Genomic DNA, 21,915 nt, shown 5'->3' on the forward strand with positions numbered 1-21,915 from the left:
GGTAAAAAAATGACTTTCCTCCTTTGCAAGAGAGTAAAATGTATGTGACTTGCAGCCGACATGTGCAAAAACTGTATGGAAATCATTACCATCCAGTAGCTTTCTGCACTGTGATAGAGAAATAATGCAAGGTGTATTCCAAGGTGTGGCCATTTGATCTCTCCTGTACATATTTAAATGTTGAAAACACAAAAACCTAGCTAATTATATAGTAAAGCAAACATTAACTGTATTGTGTGTTTTGAGGATTGATAGCAGAATTGTTTTTTGATGTTTAATGAAAAGTCCTTATTTCCTGGATCTATTACTACCTAATGGTAAGCCAATGTTATGATACAACCGTGCAGAGAGGTAAGGACTCCATGCTAAACTCTATACCTAATCTCATGGTCAAATTGTTATTCCTATAGCGCTTTTGGCAAAGCGCTGTACATAGAACATATACAATTATCGCCAAACCGAAGTTGGTACTCCTTTATCGACCTCAAAATGGTGAAAGGCTGAGTTGGCCTTGCCGGGATTCAAACCTGCAACCTACTGAGCTGGCTAAGCTATCTTATTGGCTAACATCCTTCAGAGGTCGGTAAAGTGAGTATTGACTGAGGTATAATAATCGCAGTGCCTAGATGTTGGAAGAACCATGTATGAAGTTCTACATAAAGTTAAATACCTATCTGGATTATCACAGGGGCAGGTCTTGCTGCGTTTCTATTTCAATTACAAATGTAACTTTCATTTGTTTGTTTTTGAATAGTGCTTGAACCTCCTGGAGAGTAAGGCTTTGGATTTGTTGATTGTAGTCTTGAAGATTTGAGAGGCTATTACACGTGTGATTGGTGTAATTACAATCACTCACCCTTGAGCAAAGACTATGCTGCCACTGACCATTTATAGTAATGTACCCCATTGACTTCATGGTTGAATGGATGTAAACTAGACCGAGCATACTCCCATCATTTTACACACTGTTTTTAGAATTAGAGTGTAAATTAAATGTAAAAATGATCTGCCTCTGCCTGATTATACACACAGCACAGGAACTCTGAAAAATACAATTGTGCAATACTGGTTTGCTGTCACTGAAAAATGAGCATAATTTGTTACAAAAGATTAATTCTCAATTGCAACTTAGTTTTCTGTCTTATTAATTATACAATCCTAAAATGCTGGGAAAATAAATATGCACAATGCTTCTGTTTGAGCATCTACACACAACAGACTTTTCTCCATGGCTTGCAATTACATCCATGTAGGTAAAAATCAAAAGAAGCGTTCTGCTTTCTGTCAAGTAAACTGACCTTTGCACTGCCCTCTGCTCTAAACGTGTGCATAAATGTATGCAAGAAAATAATAAACCTTTCATATTTCCAAGATTTTCATACGTAAAAAGACCTGATACAACCCTTATCTGGATGCCTGCTTCTTAGTTCGGGCTATTGGGTGGCGTTTTAGCTAGAGTTCAGATAGGGAGAAATGGCATATGACGAGGGATACAAAGCTTGTATGTGTTGTTTAGTTATTTGCAAACCCTTTGATTACCCATGACCATGCTAATCCCAATGGCCATTCCCACCCAACACACCTCCTCATGGGAACGCTTTGAACTCACTCTAATCAAGCCTTACCATCAAACTTTGCACTCAAAGTGCCTCACAATGTATTTTCAAAGCAGCCTTTTACGAGTTAATGACTTAATTGGAGTTGTAAATGTTCTAATGGTGTAATAAATGTCTTAACCATTTCTGCCTCCAGCCACTCTGTAAGCACTATGCGTGTCCTTCATTTAAGTCCTGTTAAAAATGAGCACTGGCATAGCCCACAGGACCCTGCGGCGGACGTCCGCCCCACAATGGGGAGGCGGAATTCACGTTGCAGGGAAACGGCCCCGGGAAAGGAAATAAGTTATGTGCGCTGCCGCCATGTGTAGTATTTTGGGGTAAAGGGGTGGCAGGTAGGCGAAACGCAGGCAATATGTTCATAGTGATTACTGCACGCCGCAGTTTTCGAATTTGGAATTGTTCGATTCGAGATTTTCGGCACCGCAGTAATGAGGTAGATCCATACAATATTGAGCTTTTGCCAGGCACTGATGTTGCCCAGCTACTCGTATCATTTTGCACCTGCTACCACCAATAGCCAGTTAACACCACTATGGCAGTGGCTGGCAAGTGCCTTTACCATGCCTACACAAAAGCCCAAACTGTTGCCATTGCCAATACTTGTTTTTATTGAATTGAACATGAAAAGGAAAACCGTATAAGGAGTTTATAAAGAATGATCTTGCCTAATAATATAGCTATACGTATAGATTGTAAGCAGCATTGCACTTTTAACCAACACTTCATAACAATTTTAGACATAATGTCAGTAGCCCATTACATTTTGACATGACACAATAGCTAAGGCTCCAGGTTGTACATTTTTTTATTTTTCTGTAATTTCCGTCTGTATTTATCCATATACATTTTTTGCCCTTTTTTCTGCATTGATCCATATTAATCATGTATCATATAAAAAGTTAACTTGTAACCAGTATATTTCTGCATTTATTTAGCTGCAAAAAATGCATTTATTAAAACATGCACACCACTCAGCCATACTGGACACACATTGACCTGGGTTTTCCACATCAGAGCCGGCTCAATTTTTACTATAACAACGAAGGGTTGCTCCTGTGATTGATGTTGGCCTGAAGTTGCCAGCAATTTGAAGAACCTATTTTTCATACAACCTTTGCACTCTCGATACTGCCAGTCTGCAATGATATTCGCCTACAATGCATGATTGACAGCAAAGGAAACAAAGCAGACAGACCTGCTTTTCTGTTTTTTTCTCCCATTTTTATTACTGTATTTATGTATAAAAATAAGTTAAATGGAAACCACAAAGCCCTCATTATAGCATACAACGTTCACACGTCAGGGTTTTCATGTTTAGATTGTTTGCCATGGTAGTTTTATAATGTCCCCCAACAGTCTTTGGGCTAGGATATAGGATTTGTAGAGTTCCTAATTATTTTCTCTTGCTCGTTCCACCACAAAAGGATTTCCAGCATTGTATTCACGGTTGGTACAGCGCCTCTCGTTCACGATTTTGCAATCAGTGATTTGCCTAACAAGCATACAAGACCAACACATTTCTTATCTCTTTTGTTCAGACACTTAATACGGCCTAACAGGTACATTTTGTGAGTTAAGAGTTTGGTGAAGTCCATTATTTCAGAGGTTTTCCCCCAGATAACTTCCTAGAACTCCATGATGGAGGAGCACATCCAAGCTAGATCTAGGAGGTCTGCCTTTGGATTATGCATTTTGCGCACTCTCCCCTTTCCAATGGGTTATATTTAGCTATCTGCTGCGCAGTGCAGTATTATTGATGAAAGTATTTGAATTGAATAAGCTAGTGTGAGTACCTCATCAAAACCTTATGGACATGGCTCAGAGAATGTTTCTACTGTGCGCCATCGAGTTACATGTCTGTTGTGTAGACGAAGCGCGCATGCGCGGCCCGGCGGGCTGGCGCATGCACGCTAGTTAATAAAGGCGGTGCCCGGGCAGTTCGCGCTGGAGCACCGGAACGAGCAGACGTCTCCGGCGTGTGTTCTTGCGCGCTGCCTACGCGCGCTGGTGTCCCGACCCTGGGAGGCACCACAGGGCTTCCACAGGGCACAACACTGGCGACGAGGAGGTACGCACTGCTTCCGTGCTCCGACAGCTTCGGAGAGACGGAAAGTCTTCCGTATTACGGACCCGCGGAGCGCCGGCGGCCATTTTGAGTTCACTCCTCCCCTCTTCACACGTGGCGGCAGTGGTTGCGGCCCAAAAGGGTGCTCGTGCGCCACATACCAGCCGTGTTGGAGGTCACAGACAATTTTTGGAAAACCCACAGTCCTGCAGGCGCAGGGCTGTGGCATTTAAGAAGAAAGAAGTGGGTTTCTACACCCCAATACTACCACGAGACCAGGACAAGCCGCCCTTCTCTCAAGAAAGACAACTGTGAGTACGTGACGCAGAAATGGGAGAAGAGACCGACGATGAGGGTGCCGCTGCCCCAATCCCCCGCAGATCTCGCAGCTCCCTAGCCCCCATGCCTGAATTCGATACTACTGGCCCCCATTCCAAGCTGGGCCCAAAGTGGCTATTGTGGGTCAAGAGACTAGATATGTTCTTCAGGGCATCGGGGGTGAACGATGATGACACCAAAATCGCGACTATGATCTACTCGGCAGGCGCAGAAGTCCACAAGATCTACGACTCCCTAGTCATCCCCGTGGTCACGTATGACGCAGTCAAGCAGGCACTCAAAGACCATTTCCTCCCCATGGCTAACGTGGATTTTGATAGATTTGTCATGGGTGCCGAAAGGCAACTAGACGACAAGCCCCTAGACAAATTTTGTGCCCGTCTGAGACACCTGGCGACCTCCTGCAGATGGGTCGATGAGGAAGATATGGTCCGCAACCAACTACTGCAGGGGTGCAGCTCCGGCAAACTTCGAAGGCAGGTACTGAGAGAACCTGGCTTGACCCTCCAGCAAATTTTGGATCTGGGAAGAGCACATGAGCTAGCGGAAGCCAGAGGTGCGAGAATGGACGCTGCCACGCGACCGAAGAACGACGAAGACGCATTTGTTGTGGGGCGGTCAGCAGCAGGAAGGTCAAGGTGGGCGTCGAGAAGGCCTGATACCCCGCCCACACCAGGCAACGCCTCATCGTGCTCCTACTGTGGGTATGACCTCCCCCAGAGCGGTGAATGCCCGGCGAAGTCGAGAACTTGCGGCCGGTGTGGCACACCGGGGCACTACGCCAGGATGTGCCGGGCTGCCTCCCCTGTTGCGGCAGGAAGAGGACCGGAGAGAGTTGGACGGGGAGGCGCTCGCAGAGTGAGAGGCATCTCTTCGATCGATCAGGGCCTGCAGGACCTGGACATCGCGGAAGAAGAAGAGGAGGAGGAAGAGGTTTTCTTCATCTCCGGCATCGTAAAAGGCCCTGGCACGAGGCGCCAACCCACATGCACTGTCAACATCGATGACGTCCCCACCCCCATTCTCATTGACACTGGGGCTTCGGTCTGCGTGCTAGCCACCAAACATTATGAGGCCCTGCCAGGCCCACCGGAGCTGTCAGCGTCCATGGCACGAATATATGCATTTGGTGGGGATACGCCCCTTCCCATACAAGGCGTGTTAATTGCCCCGGTTTCTCATGGACAAAACACCATCAAAGCAAGATTCTTTGTCACCAGCATCAGCCCACATTCCCTGCTGAGCTGTGCGGCGTCAGAAGCACTCGACATTGTCCACTTCACGTTTGGGGTATACCACGCCGATCTGAAAAGCATGCTGCACAGGTTCGAAACTCTCTTCAAGGGCATTGGCAAACTGAAAGCAGAGCCCGTTCGCTTACACATCGACAAGTCTGTAAGGCCGACAGCCCTCAAACATCGCCGGATTCCTTTTCACTTAAGAGCCCAAGTGGAAGAGGAGTTGCAACAGCTGGTCGACCGGGACATCATTGAAAGAGTGGAAGGCCCCACCCCTTGGGTGTCGCCCATTGTGGTAGCCCCAAAGCTGAAACAGCCGGGGGCGGTACGCATCTGCGTGGACATGAGGCTCCCAAATGCCGCCATCAAAAGGGAGCGTCACCTCACACCCACTCTAGACGACATCGTCGGAGAACTCCAAGGTGCCAAAGTCTTCTCCAAACTGGACCTCAGATCTGGGTACCACCAGTTGGAGCTACACCCCGAGTCGAGGTACATTACGACGTTCACTACTCACGAGGGGTTGTACCAGTACAAGAGACTAAACTTTGGAATCTCGTCCGCGACAGAGGTCTTCCAGAATGCCATCAGAGGAGCCCTGTCCGGACTGAAAGGTGTCATTAACATGTCCGACGACATCTTAGTCTTCGCAAAGTCGGAAAGTGAACACCTTAAACGGCTAGAGAAGACTTTTGAGAGACTACAGGCGGTGGGCCTGACCCTGCACCAAGAAAAGTGCGAATTCCTCAAAGACCGACTGGAATTCTTTGGGTTCACCTTCCATGCGGGGGGCATATCCCCAGACCCTGGAAAAGTGAGGGACATAAGGGATGCGCCTCCACCCACATCACCGGCGGAGGTTCGGAGCTTCTTGGGGATGGTCAACTACTGCGGCCGTTTCATCAAAGACCTAGCCTCTCTGTCGGAACCACTGAGGGCACTTACGAGGAATGACGTGACTTGGCAGTGGACGGAGAGTGAACAACGATCGTTCAAAGCCATCAAAGAAGCCCTGTCAGAGCAGGAGACAATGGCCTATTTCAACCCCAGCCGGGAATCGGAGATTGTGGTCGATGCCAGCCCGGTGGGACTGGGGGCAGTACTCATGCAGGCAGACGAACTAGGGGTCATGAGGCCCATAGCATATGCCAGCAAAGCCCTCACCGACACGGAAAAGCGGTACTCCCAGATAGAAAAGGAAGCCCTCGCCATCCTGTGGGGGTGCAAACACTTTAGAATTTACATCCTCGGCAAACCCGTCGTCGTGATTACGGACCACAAACCCCTGATTCCTATCCTGTCAGGAACGTCATCCAAACCGCCTCCCCGCATCGAAAGATGGATGCTGTCCCTCATTGAATACGGCGTCAAGCTAGTTTACCGCCCAGGCACCCATAACCCAGCCGACTACCTTTCTCGCCACCCAGGCACGAGGGACACCCAGAGTCCCGTAGAGGTAGCAGACACTGGAGACGCCGTGCATCTCTTCATTGAATCAGCCCTGCCAGTAGCCTTGTCGAGAGAGGACATTGCGGACGACTCGAACTCCGACGAGGCGTTCCTAAGAGTGAAAAGGGCGGTGGCCACAGGAGAGTGGCGGGACATCCTTCTAAACAACGCCAGGAGGAACCCTGAGGTACAAAGGGACCTACAACTGCTGTGGAAAGCTCGACACGAGCTCTCTGTGTCCACGGACGGCCTGTTGCTGCGAGGGAACCAGATCGTGATCCCCAGGTCGTTGGTCATGAGAGTCCTCCAGTTGGCCCACACAGGGCACCAGGGCATGGCCAAGATGAAGGCACGCCTCAAGCTGAAGGTCTGGTTCCCCTATCTGGAGCACAGGGTAGCCGAGTTTGTGAGGACCTGCATTCCCTGCCAGGCCACGAGTCCTGTGGAAAGAGGCCCACCCATTCAGGCCATGGAACGGAGCAACGTGCCATGGGGAACGGTGCACGCAGATTTCGGCTCGACAGGAAGAGGCCTATATTTCCTGGTGGTCACAGACCAGTGGTCGAGGTATCCGGAAGTGGAACTCGTGGAATCCACCGCCAGCGATCACACCATCCTGGCGATGGACAAAATCTTCGCCACCCATGGGTTCCCATTTGAGATTTGCTCAGACAATGGAGCGCCGTTCCAAGGACAGCGGTTTGCTAGATACTGCGCGGAACGAGGCATCAAGCACCGGAAGATAACCCCGCTATGGCCAAGGGCCAATGGAGAGGTTGAGCGTTTCATGCGGACACTAAACAAAATTTTTCGTATTTCTGTCGATGGAGGGGAGGACCTGCGACACAACCTAATCGACTTTCTCCGTGAGTACCGGTCCACCCCACATCGATCCACCGGAATCGCACCCGCTGAGGCACTGTTCAAGCGAATACCCAGAGGGCTGATACCCGAAGCGGGAGACCGACGCCCAGGTGTGATCGATAGCGCACGGGTGACAGCAGACAGAGCAGCGAGAAACGAGAACGAGACAACAAGGCGGAGGCTGCCAGGAAAAGAGATAGCAGTAGGAGATACCGTCCTAGTCCGGAACAGGAAACCGGAAGGGAAACTCTCGATGACTTACGAAACCCAGCCAATGGGAGTAACTCATGTCAAAGGGTCAATGGTCACAGCTGTGAATGCGCGAGTGACGGTAACCAGAAACGTGTCCTTCTTCAAGCGCATAGGACCCGTGGCCGCGGAGGAAGAAACCAGTCCTGCCGAAGGACAAGCAGCAGAGGCACCGCAGGAAGGCGGTGAACCGCCTGGGCACCCTGGGGGGCCAGAGGACCTCGAGAGAGGCTCGCCCAGGTACCCGCGCAGGGAAGGACGCCGTCCACCGCAAAGGTTCCAAGATTTCATCATGGACTCGGCAGCCTGAGTAACGAAGCCTGTTAAGTACAGTTTGATTTGAGCCACGTTGGCTCCCCTGTTTAATGTGTTTGTTGTTTGGGGGAAAAGGAGGGATGTTGTGTAGACGAAGCGCGCATGCGCGGCCCGGCAGGCCGGCGCATGCGCGCTAGTTAATAAAGGCGGTGCCCGGGCAGTTCGCGCCGGAGCACCGGAACGAGCAGACGTCTCCGGCGTGTGTTCTTGCGCGCTGCCTACGCGCGCTGGTGTCCCGACCCTGGGAGGCCCGCGCACCACCAGAGGGCTTCCACAGGGCACAACAATGTCTAATGAAGCGATATGCCCCAAGGCTGCAGGCCGCGCATATCGGTAACAGCCCGCCACCCAAGTTAATGGTCTAAGCAAAGCGAGGGTTCCTTAACGAGGGCGGTGGTAAAGTGGTGCCTGCCGCTAAGGGGCATGTCGCCAGTAGAACCTGTGTAGTTTCCTACACGGTTGCTAATGGTGTGCATTAAAAAAAAAAAATAAAAGAAACTTCCCTTTGCTGCGCGGCCCGGCGCACACTGTGGTATCCAAGTCTGTGTTCAAGGTTGATGATGGTGACGTAATCAACATTGAAAATGGCCTAGCGGAAAACCCGTCATGATGCTGGGCTGCGTAGCGTAGGAAACTACACGGGTGCTAAGAGTTGAAAGGGGGTGGGGAAGGGAAGGGAATGGTGCACTGGCCAGCAGCACCCAGGCTACTCGGAACGCGGGTTGTTAGATACAATACAGCCTGCTTTCCGAGCATCCTGATTGGCAGGCGCCCCCTTACTGTGTGCTAATGAGTGTTCCCTTTCCCTTCTTGTTACAGTTGGTGAATGCTTGGTAGTTAATGCTAGTTTGTATGGTTTAGATATGACGTGGTCGCAACTAGATGATTTCAATATGAAATGTACAATAGTTCTGTCGGGTGGGAGCGATCGTGAGTATTAAGCAGTGTTTTCAGGGAGGTTTTCAGACTATAGCACATACATACTGCTTGTTAACCTATTTCTTGCAATCTGTCGTAGGTAATATAATCTCTCCCAGGAAATATTTAATTTAATCACAGTAGTAGGGAGTGTTGCAAACCCTCTCAGAAAGGCGTTCTCGTATGTAATGGTGAATACCTTAATCTTTTGTGGAAATATTTGTGAGGTTATACAACTTACCACATATTGGTCTTTTTTTTGTCTCATACATGTCCACATTCTGGTGTCTACAGTGGCCGTGTCAACTGTGAAGCCTTTTTAGGGTGGTCTCTATTATTGCACTAGCTAGGGCATACGTTGCCCGAGTGCTCTTTCCAGTTTAATGTGTGGGGGATTGGGGCAGGTTGCTCTGGGTTGGCTCGTGCCTCTAACCAGTTTTTTTAAGTTACTGATATAGTTTCTTGAGAAAGGGTGGTGGTTCTTATATTGCATTCATGAACAAATATAGCCACTTAAGCAATATCACCATGCTGATTATGGACACCCTCCACAATATCGAAATTGGGAGAGTATTCCATATGGCGATTTATAATTTGTTTTTTTTTTATGTCTCAAGCTCTTTTAACACTGCTGTGTGGTTTAAAGCTATTAAACGATCAGCTGATCATGCTATGTTAATTCCAAATTTAGTTGTGTTGACTCTCAGTCCTGAGATCTCCCCAAAGGATTTAACTTCCCTTGTTAGAGGGTCCAAATTGTCAGTTTTTCTTACTTTTCTTTGAACATATAACACTATTAAGGCAGGACCCGTGAAATGTACTAGCCCACTTGCATAGGCGCAGAGATTTTATGAAGGGCGAGTACCATTTACATGGTACTCGACCTTGCTAGCAAATATGGGGATGTTTGAAACTTTTATTTGACATTTACTGCAAACAATCTTGATTTGCAGTAAATTTGACTGTGCGTTTCTGGCCTTTAAGTGGCAAGATTGCACCAAATATGAAGTGTGCTTTCAGTGACATACACCATTTTACAGAAAGTACGGATAAATATTGTATTGCGCATCACCATGGGGCGAATGCATTTCTCTAAGTTTGAGTATGTAAACTGAAGAATGTGCCCTGCGTGTCTAGTGGGGTGTTAAACAATTTGTGAGACCTGTAAGGACACTAGTATGCATATCCCATAGATATTCAGGCCCTCTCTCTAACGGCACAGGCCAGGGGCTCTATTGTGGTTGTAAAAAATACTGGAGATAAATGGACAATCCTGGCACATGCTTCTAGCTATTGAGAAGGGCTCAGACAGTATACTATTAGTATACATTTTGGCAGAAGGATCTTTACATAGTAATGCAACCATTTGCAGAAAGGTCTGCACCACTCCTATTTTCACTAACACAGGGAATAAGTAGTCCCATTCCAGCTTATTGAACACTTTTTGCATATTTATAGGTGCAATACTGTTGGGGAAATCAGGAGTGATTGGAGGAGTTTAAACAGTCTACATAGATTATGATTGGTTGCTCTACCGGGAATAAAGCCAGATTGATCCAGGAGTCGTCTTCTCACCAGTATCTTCGCTACAATCTTATAGTCCACATAAAGCATGGTTAGGGCATGTTTGAGAAATGGGCTGTGCTATCTTTCCCAGGTTTTAACACTACTATTATATTGGCCTGATGTATTGTGGGTGGAAACTGGCCTTGTTCTATGGATATCTGATACAGGTGCAGCAGTACAGATGCTAGAGTACCAGCAAAGTGACAGCAGAATTCTACACATTGGTCGGCCGGGCGAGGGGATTTACCTAGCTAATGACTTGTTTGATTTCTCCTATGCTCATAAGTTGGTTCAACCGCTCTCTGTGCCCCTCTTCCAGCCAAAACATAGCAAGTTAATCTACATTTGCCTTGAAGTCAAATAGTAGCATAATAGGACTTAAAACATTCGTTCATCAAAATAGGAACCCCTGGCAAACCTCCATCAGTGTCTTTCAGTGAATCTGTTGTGGCAAGACTGTGATCCTGGAAATGCATTGGAGGGACAGGGCCATCATATCCTTGTCCTTTATGCCTTGATCATGTATGTTCTGTCTTGTTTTCCACGCAGGAGTTCATGTGGGACTCCTGGCGGTGCGGCTCTTCCTCTTTTTGGTTAGGTGAACAGACCCTTGGGATACCTTTATGGCACCCATGGGTGGGAGTACGACCCTGTACTCCTAGTGTGTGTTTTTGGGCCCCTGTGTGTGACCCACAGAGCAGGGTATGGGCTGGTGGCAGCTCCATGCTGAATTTGACAGGTGCTCTGAGTATCCCCCATTTTGGGATACCCAGGCCCTGCCATTTGGAATTAGTTGATTCCTGATAGGAAACAAGATGGCCCTTGTGTCCTCTTGCTTTCTATCGCCTGTTAACTTATTTTTCCCAAAGTCACAGGAAGCCCTGAATCTGTCCCTTCCCCCTGACTGGCTGTTGGGTGGAAGTTCCATACATGGTATTGTGGGGAAGTCCAGGCCAGACTGGCTGGAGCCTTCCCAATGACTGTATGTTGTGGGTACACCTGTGGGGTGGGACCTGGGTGAATGGAGTGTGTGACGAATGCGCATTTCATGCTATGGGTGTCTAGTATCTGGTAGTTGACCCAATGACTGAGACAGCCCTGCCCGAAACTGGTATGAATGTAGTGTAGAGTGCTGAATGGCAGAGTGCTTGTCCGAATCCACATTCTGTGTTGTGAGTGTCTGAATGGAGAGGGATGGCCTGAATGCACTGTGAGCCTGATTGGCTGCCTGACTGCCTGAATGTCCTTCTGAATGATTGGTTGTCTGAGTGTGACCAAACAGAGTGAATGGGTGATCAACAGAATATCTGGGGGCCTATCAATGATGGAAATAATTCAGAAGCTGAAGTAGATACTTGATGATTAACCTTGAAGCCTGCTGGAAGAAGAATTGCTGCTGCTGCCCTTCGATAATCTGAAAGCTGCGTGACTGTCAAGGAATTTATCCAAGAGAGGACCTGGCTAGGAGACCTCTTCCCGAGCTATGAGGGACCATTGTGCACGACCTGATCTTTGCCAAACCTCCCTGGACGTCAGACCCTCGAAAGGCTGCCGACCGGAGACTGGGATCGCCGCAGAATCACATCGACATTGAAGTCCATCACCGTTAACGGCCGCTGTTGCCGACCAGTGCCGCAGTGCTCCTTTGCCTAAGACATTTGAAACACGGACTCCCTTGCTCATCATCATCAACCACTTTCGTCCTGCTGGAGAAAGTCAAGGCCACCGCAGATAATCCGCCGGTGGGTTTCACACCACCCGAAGACCTTGGAGATGTCGACGAAGGTATTAAAGCCAGCCGTGGTTATGTCCTGTCCGCCGACGCCAGATGCTGACGACCCGATACCCTTGCTGGGCCAAAGTTCACCATTGACTCTTTGCGGCAACGAATATTCATCGTTGAGGTGCACCACACACCTATGCTTACAGGATGTTTTCGACCGATCACCAACGAGCACTGCAAGAACCGAAGCTGCTGCCGCAACGACAGTGTTCACCCTTTTCTTCACCGACTCTCGACGACCCATGGCTCCTACCTTAAAGGGAGTGCACTCATGAAGGGCCTGTCAACGACTCATCAAAGAACTCTATGAAACCAGCTACTTTGGGGTCGTAGTACCTTTTAGAAGGACTCGAGACTATATTGAGCATAATTGGACTAGGCTTGTCAAATATGCTTTATTTACAGGTTGCCCAGGTGGGGAGATCCTTACCAAGAACTGTCTCTAGGTATTGGGAGTCAGTGTTCTGCCATTGCTCGATTTAACTTGCTTTCTTTCTGTGTCTATCATTGATTCATTTTATAATCTGATTCGTATGCCATTTTGAACTGTTAGCAGTTGATGCATTTCAAAGGAATCGATAGTTAAGAGTGGTACCATGTAGACCTGTACATATTTGCCATTATAGCATTGCCAGAGTACAAAGTGTATTATTGTGATTGTATACATAACGTGCACCTTTTTTATATAAAGACTGTGTTTTCACTAACTTTGTGGGTGCTTGGGGACTACACTGTACTTAAGACCCAGCCTGCATCACCTCCTGAGAGCTAAGCCTTGATTGCTCGCCACGTTTTGCCAATTAGAGACTCTTGGTTGGGGTGCTCTGTGCCTCTCCATTGCCATATAGCGAGCAGGAGTACAGATACCCCCCCTGCAGTGCTTTACAATGACCATGTTCCTGTTTCAGAATCTGCACTACATTTTTGCCCAGTCACTCTGATTCACTGTAATTCTTTGCATCGCATACACCTTATCAACCAATTCCTCAAACTTGATTTTCATTAATACTTTTTCGTTATCTGTAGACTGGGAGTGAGAATGTTGATGAGTTGTTTCTAAGCTTTTAATTTTTTTCCACTATATTTAAGCCCATATGGATGCATTTTAGGAAAACATGTTTTTTTCAGATACATATACCTCAGATATATGTCGTAAAGGTTTCCCATATTATGCTGAGATCTGTGATGGATTCTTAATTGTGAATGAAGAACTCTTTGATTTCACTATCGATGTCTATAGCGCATTCTGTCTCTCATTCCCCCTGGAACCTTCATAGCAAGAACAACCTTCCAGAATTGCCCAGTTTCATGTGGCTTGGGATAGCAGTTGGTCAGATAATGTTCTGGGCCAGATGTTGCCATCTATGGTGACTCCATACAATAGCTCGGAGGCCAGCCAGAAGTCAATAAGTGTTAAGGTATCAGGTGCTGAAGAATATTAACTGTATTGTCTAACATCGTTATTGGTACAGCGCCACACACTGTATAGGGATCATATATTTTAGTGATGGCTTTCATGGGGATTCAAGCAGAGGACATATCCTGTAAAGTGTTCAGCACTGTTATAAAGTGTTTTGAACGAATTCAGGATCGTCAAAATTTTGGGTATATATGTTCAATAATGTGATTAATTGTGTATTTCACAGTGTAGTGGCATGTAGTGGCCATCTTTATAAAATACGTGTGTTATCACTTTGAAAGGGATATTCTTAAGAACCAGAACCAGAATCATAATGCCTCTAACACTTTTTGTGTAGCCCTAGGCACCATTCATTCACCATTTGTGTGTTTTGTTCCAGCGATAGCATTTGCGTATGCTAAAACATTCCTTGTTCTTATTACATTGTTTAGGCCTCTGGCGTTCCAGGCCTATATCTTAGGTCTGTCATATCATATCAATTGGTCTAGTCTGTTGTCGGGCCACTGCAACTGGTTATGACAGTAGTTGCAAACATTTGCTACTGGTATAGATATTCTATGTATGCAGACATGGATAATGCTGCTAGGTTTAAAAAGCACTTAACTAATAACAGTTCACACCCTTCCCCACCCACACCGTTAACTCAATCTGTGCTGTGCTCTGTGGCATTTTACCTATTTGTAACTACCGGATTTGTCTTTTTAGCCCTGTGCTGCACTTGCAAGCAAACCTGTCCACAATCCACTTAACTTGACCTAGCTGCCCCGTGATGTAATTGTATCCTTACTCATCTTGATACTACTGTTTACCTTTACCTTCTGGATCCCTTACTACCCCACCGTACCCTGACCTGGACCAGTAGGAAAGGGCTAGCTAATATTGTCTCTATATTTATCTATACAATTGTTGTAGCCCACGTAACACGAGGAGTGGCTCTTCCAAGCTATGCACCTACTCTAATTCTGTCTCCTGCCCATCTGTACAACTTATGTAGCCCCCCCGCACCATGAGATGAGGCTTTAACAGTCTGCATCTACCCATAATTGCTTCCCCTACGCATATCTGTACACTTATGTAGCCACCGTAACGTGAGGCGTGCTCTGCCAGATCATGCTTCAAAATCCCCCTGCTTGTTGTAACCTTATGCATGGTCTTGCACTTTTTTGTTAAATATCACTTTGCATTTACTCGAAATGGCGCCTAGCATGAGGGCTTTGTGTGCTGCTATAAATGTTAAAATAAAATAAATCTTAACGGTGATGGCATCCCTCCCATAGCCATGAACAGCAAATAGAAGATGGAGGGAAAAGCATAACAAACAAATAACAATGCCCCTTTTGCTTCAGTGCTGTTATGGGAGAGGTTAACTTCAGTTGCTGCGTGCCATTCATATAGCAGCAGAGGCTTGCTGTGAGGTGTGCTTTACCCATAAGATTCCCAGATCTTAAGTAGCAGGTTTTTCACCAATTACTGTCCCTTTGAGACTTTCAAGATTGTCATGTCTGGAAGCATGGATCTTTTAAAGGGTGTAGATTCTTTTAAAGGACTGACTTGTGGAATGTTGTGCTTCTGTTGGTATTGTGAATAAATATGTCACATTGCTTTGCAGTATTTTCAATTTCGCAGGGAATAGTGTTTAAAATTGAAAATTCACCTGCTTTAATGCTTTCTTGATTTCATTCAAGGTCTTGCGTGCTGCTTGGATCATAGGGGTATTATGTACTGTAAGGGTGCAAAAGTAAGGCTCGGACACAATGGTGGGATATTTTTGGGTATCGACTTTTATTAATCAAGAAAGGGTTGGAAAAATGCCTCTCTATCCCTAAAACTAATGGGGGTTTCCCTATGTTGGGAAAAGTTTGTAAGCAGTAACCTCTGGGACCACTACACACTACACAGGACTACAGGTGTAAGCAAAACCAACCTTTGGTATAAGTCTATACCACGCTCCGAGCGCGTGGTGTGTATTCCTCCTGCCCCCTCCCCTTGCAGCCTCTTCCTGGTGCCTTCCCCATGCCACCTCCCCCCCTCTGATTGGCTCCTTCAAGTGTCCCTTCTGGACTACCCGACGGCTGCTCTCCCCGCTCGCTTCTTTGTGCAGAGCTTTGGGGCTGAGAGCAGCTTGCTGGGCAGCCCAGTGCAGGAGTGACTCCCTGCTAGCCCATTCGGGGCCTCGAGTGAGTTAAATTGTTAAATTTCTCTGTGTACAGCGCTCCAAGCGCGTGGTGTGTATTCCTCTCCCCCCTCCCCTTGCAGTCTCTTCCTGGTGCCATAACACGGGGGTTGTCCTCCCCTCTATAAATCTGAAAGGTGTACGGGAAAAATTCAGTGTACACTGGTTGTTTAGACCCTAATGGGAACACATGTCATTCTGGGCAACGATTAAGAAAAACAACATGCTTGCTGGTGCTAAACCCATGACTCAAAAGATATATGTAAAACGAATTTTTAATTTTCCATTTAGCTTACTATTAGCTTTTTTAAAAAAAAATTTAGTGCAGAAAAAACAAGTTGTTTCTTTTTATAACAGTCTATGATGTCCATTCATGTAATAACATACATAGTTGAAAGGTTCACTGTATCAAAAAGAAACTGTACTTGATGACAAGAGATGTGAGTTCAACATTTTTGCATATGACCAACATCTTGAAAATCAAAGTGTCCCATGTCATTGGGGATAGAGAACACACTGTGAGAATGTAAAATGAGGAGACGGATGAATCTGTGTCTCCTGTGCCCGGCTAAAGTCTGACCATATATTCGGTCTTCACCATCCCGCCTCCCTGCCCGCCCACCTCCCCCTCCCCTTATTCTGACCCTCCTGGGCAGCCCCCTGCCCGGCAGCCCCCACGGCTAAGGGCCCCTTAGGCAAAGGGCGGCTCCCCCAGCTGCAGCTCCTGTTGGTGTCTGCAGGTGTCTGCAGGGGATGCCAGGCGCTGTTCCGACGCTCCTTGTCAGCTCCACCTGCTCCCCAGCCCACCCCACCCACTCCTGTTCATTTCTTTCGGTTGGTGTCCACAATTCACTGTGTTCTGAACTTTGTGGTTAACTAGGTCCCCCCTCCCCCCGCAGAATTCTCAAACTTAGGTGGTCTCTCCACTGGGTACCAAATAGGCATTACTGTGTTACTGTGATCTGAAATTTGTGGTAAACTAGGGCTTTTTTCCCCCCCAAGCAGGATTCTCAAACTTAGGTGGCCTCTCCACTGGGTACCAAATACGCATTACTGTGTTACTGTGATCTGAAATGTGGTAAACTAGGGCTTGCCGCTCACTCCCTTTTCGCTTGCTCTCGTCTGTCCCCCCCCCCCCTCTCTATCTCGCCTATCTTCTCTAACTGCTTCTCCATTGACTATCCTGCTCTCCTCACTAAATCTGGCAGGAAAAAGTTTTAAAAGGAAATCCTGGTCTCCAGCCCAGGCCTCCCTATCACTGACACCTACACCAGTGCCTCCTCAAAGGAAACTCACACTGACGTCCTCTTTTTCGTGCCTTTACCTGACCTATGGACCCTTCATATGGTCTCTGTGCTCTCTCCTTTCTCCTCTTCTCCCATTAATGGTGGCACCCGTTGGGATGTCCTCTTGGCCTCCTTCCACTCCTCTAAGGCCATTATTGACGTCTACGCTAATGGGACCGTCTTGGTTCAAGGCCCTCAGGCCAACCTTCACCTCGTTGATAGACGCTTCCTGCACCCCATCAACTTCCTTTCCTCTCCTGCTGCCCACTCTCCTCTGTCCTCTGCTACCTTGCCTCCAACCTCCCTCCCTGCCCCCTCTTGTGTTCCTTCACCCCCGCAGGGTGTACATCTGATCTGTACCCCTCCGTGGAAATACTTCAAGGCTGGCAATCTTCTCCACTCTCAACTCTCGCTCTGCCATCAAACATTCCTCTGACATCTGTCGCCTCCTTGAGGAACTGGACCTTGACGTCCTCGGTCTCACCGAGACATGGTTCACAGCCAGCTCTGTCACCAGCTTTGACACACTCCTACCGGACGGCTACAAGATCCTCTCCGTGCCCAGGCCCAACCGTGATGGGGGGGTGTGGCCCTCATCTTACCTGAGTGGATTCCTGCCACTGTCACTTCTACGCAGACCTACGTCTCTTTTGAATGCCTTGTCTGCCGACTCTCTCTCTCTCTCCTAGCCAGTCCTTTACTGTGGCTACTATCTATCAACCACCTGGTCAAATTTCCTCCTTCCTCTCTAAGTGGGCGGACCTCTCCTCTTCACTCCTGTCCTCAACCACTCAACTCCTCTTTCTTGGAGACTTCAACATCCACCTGGATGCCTCCTGTCCTCCCTCTGTACTCTTTTGCGACCTCTGCGACACTCTCCCACTCTCTATTCTCCCGTCTGGGCCGACTCATTCTGCAGGGCACACTCTTGATGCTCTGATCTCTTCTGACCTTCCCCTCTCTGTCCCTCTCTCCACTCCCCTCTCCTGGAGTGATCACTTTCTCCTATCCTCCCACCTCACCTTCCCTACCCCACAGGCAAAGCCACTCTCATCACTGCCACCCTCCTTCTCGTCATCCGACCCATGAAGCGCCTGTCAGTTGAGGCTTTCGCTGCCACCTTCTCGCCCCCCCCCTTCGCCTTTGGCTGACTCCCACCCTGACACAGCCCTCTCCACGCTTCACTCTGCTATATCTGATACTCTTGATATCCTTGTCCCTGTCATGAGAATCCGCCTGAAGCCCAAAGCCAAATGTAACTCCTGGTATGACTCGGATCTCGTCACCCTTAAACACAAGTGCAGGGTGGCAGAGAGGAAATGGCGTGCTCATGTGCATCCTCTGATAAACTGGCCTGCCGCCTGCTCCAAAGGCAATACCGGCTCTCCGTTCTCACCAAGAAGAGAGCCCTTATCCAAGCCCGCATCTCTGCAGCATCTAATAATTCGGCCGAACTCTTTAAAATCTGCAAGGAACTGGCCAACCCTGTTGCAGTCTCTACCGCTCCTGTCCCCTCCCAGGCCCTCTGGACGGCACTGGCCTCTCACTTAATTTAAAAAACTCAGGACATCCTGTCCTCACTCTCCTCCTATCACCTCCCCCCCTCTATTCCCTGCTCTTCCTCTGGCCCTTCTGCAGCCACCCCTCCTCCCTCCTTCTCTGCCTTTCCCCTTTTTTCTGCCGACGAGGTTTCGAGACAAGTCCGATCTATGAAAGCCTTGTCAAAACAGGTCCACCCATGCTCCTCCAAAACCATCAAGGACCACATTGACTCCTTGGCTCCTGCCCTGGCTGACTTCTGCAATCACTCCTTCGCCTCTGGAGTCTTCCCATCCCCCCTCAAGCACTCCCTTGTGCACCCCCTTCTTAAGAAACCCTCCTCCGACCCCTCCTGCCCGGCTAACTATCACCCAATCACTATCACTCCCTTCCTGGGCAAGCTCCTGGAGAAACTGGCTATCTCCCAGCTGAATCTGTTGGTAGTCTTCACAACCATCAGTCTGGCTTCAGAGCTGCCAGAAGCACGGAAACTGCTCTCCTGAACATCCGTGAGGACCTGCTCTCTAACCTTGACTCAAACGCTCCTTGTGTTCTCATTTTTCTTGATCTCTCCTCTGCCTTTGATACTGTCAACCATACCATCCTGCTCAACCGTCTCCGTGATAACCTGGGTATCACTGGTCTGGCTCTGGCGTGGCTGTCCTCTTTCCTCTCCAATCGACCCTCCCAGGTCCAACTGGGGTCCTTCCTCTGAGACATCTTTTTCTCTACCTGTGGTGTCCCCCAGGGATCTAACCTCTCTCCCTGGCTTTTCAACCAATACTTGGCACTTCTTGCCCACAGCATCGCCGCTCTCTGCCCCAACTTTCAGTGCTAAGCGGACGATACCCAGCTCATTTTCAGGCTACCCTCGACCTCCTCTTCTCCTTCCCTCATCTCTAACTGTCTTTCTGCTATCCAGGAATGGTCTGCCGCCCATGACCAGTAAGACTGGGATTCTACTCATTGGCACACCCACTCCCTCCTTCCCTGCAGCTCTCTGGCCGGCCTCTCTTGGCCCTCTTCCTGCTCCTACCTGCAAGGCTAAAAACCTTGGGGTCATCTTCGACTCCACACTCTTTCTCTCATCACATATCTGACGTCTCTAAGAAGTCACACTACCAGTTTCACCTCCTCAGAGGTATCCTTCCTTTCCTCTCCTTCCCCCAGAAGCTCACGGTCTCTAGAGCCCTGGTTCTCTCGAAGCTGGACTACTGTAACAGCCTCTATCTAAATCTGCCTGCCTCTACTCTCCGCCCTTTGCAACTCATCCAGAACAGGACTGCGAGACTTGTCCTTGGCCTCAAGCCCAGGGACCGGATCTCTCCAGGACTGAAATCGCTACACTGGCTCCCAGTGGCTGCAAGGATTAAGTTCAAAACCCTCTGCATTGTCCACAAGGCCTTCTGGGGCCTCGGGCCAAAATACCTTCAACTCTCTCTTCCTAAATATCTTCCTTCCCAAGCTCTTCGCTCATCCACCTCCAACTCCCTCAGGGTCAGCCGCTTCTCCAAGCAACGAGTTGCGGGTAGATCTCTCTGCGCAGCAGGGGCCTCCCTCTGGAACAGCCTTCCTGCCTCCCTAAAACTTGAGGAGAACCATCTCCGGTTCTGGAAGCACCTCAAAACCTTCCTCTTTGCCTCCGCTTTCTCTCCCCCTCTCCCCCTCTCCCCTGTTAATATTACTGAAACTGCACTGAATCTGCAACGGGGCCACTCGCCTATCCCGGTCCTTGGCCCTGCCACTCTCCCCTGAACTTTCTCCCTCGCAACCCCTGCACTGTGGGACTGTCTCTGTATCCCTACAGCCCCCCTCCCAGCACTTGTTTGCACTTATCTTGCACTTGCCACCAGCTGGTCCTGGTTCGTTGTCTGTCTCCCCTTGTTCCTCCCTCCCCCCCCTCCTGCCTCGTCGCGCCTTGAAACACTTGTGTATAGGCGCGTTATAAATGCCATATCATATCACACAGTTTTTGGAAGCGAGCTGAGCAGCCAGGCTTATCTCAAGAGGGAATGTGAGCTTGTAAGGGTGTTAGACAAAGGTCCACAATAGCAAGTATTCAGATAGACACTTATACTCAAGGGTTCTTGGTAAAACAATTATTAATTTATTACACAATCATTTAGAAAGCATTCACTAAAGGAGGCAACCAATATCACAAAAATGATACTACAATACTGATTACTAAGCAGTTGAGCTCCTTTGAAGTCGGAGCAAAATAGCATTGAAGTAGGAGCAAAAAGGCATAACTTGACAAAGCAAATTTTACAGTTACTTTATAACAGTGCAAATAGTTTGAGTTCACCAGAGGAGTTGATTCAATGCAATAGATGGGCCAAAGTCAATGGGCTATTGTCTAGTATAAGTAAAAACGGTTCTGGTATTTAAAACGGAAAAGTCTTTGCTACGGTTCTTAGAAGTAGTTCACAGAAGAAAGGTTCGTATGGTGGGTCACAAGCTGACTAGGCCTGCAAATTGCCAAAGTTCCACAAACTTTCGCTGTGAAAGGTAAATTCTCTCGGTTGGGTTTTCACCGTACCTTTTTAAATTGAAGAAAAAGATTCAGCTGAAGACCTGTTCCTGGCAGTTCCTGCATATCTCGCTGTTCCTGAGCCTCAGTCATGGGGACAAGAGGTAGGACGTCGGGGGACTCCTGCACTGCACGGGGACGGATCACAAAGCTGGCAAATTGGCAAATCTTCCATTCCGGTTGCTGTTCTTCAAGCACACACGCTGGTGTCCTTCTTCCTGGTTAATCCTAACCAGCTCAGAGAATGGTATCCAGGTGGCTTATGAGTTGATTGGTCCCACCAACTCAAAGGAAGAAGTCGCCTTTGAAGGGCTTCTCTGCCGAGGTGAACTTAGCCTTTTGGACCTGCAGCAGGGCTCCACCGGGCAAACCAACGGTCCAGTAGTTGCAGCAGCCGTCCTCTTCCAGCTCGTCTTCGGTTCTTTCGTTCCAGTGGTCGACTCTGCCTTTCAGTCGAAGAGACTCGCCTTTTAAACAGTTTTCTCCCATTCTTTCCAGCCTAGCTGCCACTCATCGAGCAGGGTGGCTGTCGTTGCCGTACAGTCAGCCAGCCAATCCCGCC

At 48.3% G+C, this 21,915-nt stretch overlaps 1 protein-coding gene across 1 annotated transcript in view; it reads left to right on the forward strand.

Annotated features, from left to right (window-relative positions):
* MRPL39 (mitochondrial ribosomal protein L39) overlaps nt 1-21,915 on the forward strand; it is a 267,884-nt gene that overhangs the window by 42,945 nt on the left and 203,024 nt on the right. The window lies entirely within an intron of this gene.

The sequence above is a fragment of the Ambystoma mexicanum genome, chromosome 7p, assembly GCF_040938575.1.
Source record: "Ambystoma mexicanum isolate Mex_15411 chromosome 7p, UKY_AmexF1_1, whole genome shotgun sequence".
Taxonomy (NCBI): Eukaryota; Metazoa; Chordata; class Amphibia; order Caudata; family Ambystomatidae; genus Ambystoma; species Ambystoma mexicanum.